The sequence below is a fragment of the Callospermophilus lateralis genome, unplaced genomic scaffold (genome assembly GCF_048772815.1).
Source record: "Callospermophilus lateralis isolate mCalLat2 unplaced genomic scaffold, mCalLat2.hap1 Scaffold_82, whole genome shotgun sequence".
In the NCBI taxonomy this organism is placed as follows: domain Eukaryota; kingdom Metazoa; phylum Chordata; class Mammalia; order Rodentia; family Sciuridae; genus Callospermophilus; species Callospermophilus lateralis.
In genome coordinates this window covers 6,516,043-6,517,819 of record NW_027516260.1, presented here as the reverse complement: position 1 = coordinate 6,517,819, position 1,777 = coordinate 6,516,043, and positions in this window count along the sequence as shown.

Genomic DNA, 1,777 nt, shown 5'->3' with positions numbered 1-1,777 from the left:
AGCCTCTACCAGGCCAGCCTTGCTGCTCATGGCTGCACAGCTCTGCACCTGGACCTGGTCCCTCCTGTCTTCTGTCCTTCATTTCTGTAACAGCTCAGGAAGCTCTTTCACTTCAGAGAACTCCTGACCTCAGAATTTTATCTGCTCACACCTGTAGTCCCAGCAACTTGGGAGGCTGAGGCAGGAGATTGCAAGTTCAAGGCCAGCCACTCCAACTTAGCAAGACCCTGTCTCAGAAAAGTTAAAAAAAAAAAAAAGACTGGGGATGTCACTCGATTCTAGAGTACTTGCCTAGCATACACAAGGTCCTGGGGTCAATCCCCAGCATCTCTCTCTCTCACACACACACACACACACACACACACACACACGTTTCGGTTCCTCTGCAACCAGGTTCTACCTAAACTTCAATGAGCAGCCACAGCTGCTGCCAGCCCCTCAGCCTGGCACACCACCCCATGGCCTGCTCAACTGGGTGCAGATAGGGCCTCTTTCCAGACCATCCTGCTTCATACAAGGCTAGGTTGGAGTGTCTCACCCAGACCCCTCACCACTGCCCCTGACATGGGCCACAACCTGTCTTGATGACTCATCTGCTTTTATCCACCCACCCCAAACCCATCAGAGGCTGAGCCCGGAGTCCTTAACCCCTCTACAGGCCTAGCACAGTCCAGAGCTGAGGCCCCCAGTAAGCCAGGGAGCCTGTGGAGGAAGAAGGCTGGGGGCTACCCCTTCCCCTGTCCCCTCACCCCACACCAGCCTCCCGGGTAGTCAGGATCAGAAAAGAGGCAGGAGGGGGTCTATAAACAGTCACATTGTTGGCATAGTCCTGGGGACAAGCTCTCAGTAGTCTCACTGGCCCCCCAGCCTGGTGACCCCTGAGTAGGGCTAGAGAAATCAGAGGGTCTTTGGAGTTTCAGGAGTGGGGATGGAGATAACAGAGGTGGCCTAATGGTCCTGACACAACCCTGTAAGTAGCAGGGCAGGGCCCCCCACTCAATACTTGGAGAGGTTGCAGGGGAAGCTCTGCTCAGCATGGGGTGCTTCTGTCCCAGGAGCAGGAGAAGACAGGCTTCAGGGCTGGAGGAGGCCAGGAACTATCCTTGGAGAACCTGCAGGTGCTTAACATGACAGTGACGTCCAGATGATCAAGGGACTTCACCGGTGCCCCCTGGCTAGCTTTCTCCTGAGATGGCTACTCACTTCCTCCTAGGCAGGCTGACCCTCTCAAGGGCCGTCATAGCCTCAGGACACCTGGGATCTGTCCACATGAGCAGCTTCTCTTTGCCCCATGGCATGCGTCCTGTTCTCTCCAGTGCCTTGGACTGTTGGGCCACCAGGCCAAGCTCTTTGGACCACGATCTCTGAGCCAGGCTCCAGCTGGTCTGGCACCCTCTGCTCCTACACTGCTGGACAGGCCCTCTCCTTCAGTCGGCCAGAGGTGCCTTCATTCATGCAGTCATTAAAGGACGGTGTTCCTGCTGCTATCTGGAGACTTGGAAGTAAAAAAGAGCTCTTCTTGCCCCAAGATCACACCCTGACAGACCACACCGTCCCAACACACCAGCATGAAGTCTGCAGAAGGCACATGCCAGGGACACAGGAGGGCACACGTGCACTGCAACACCTCACACAGGTCCAACAGGACAGCTAGGCAGATAAGGCCACCTCTTGGGACACACCCACATCACCCTACCCGGTTAGATACGTGTGCATAACCAGGCGCACACTGGGCTGCCTGCCTGCTGGATGGCCAGGCCTGGTAGCCGAGGCTCGG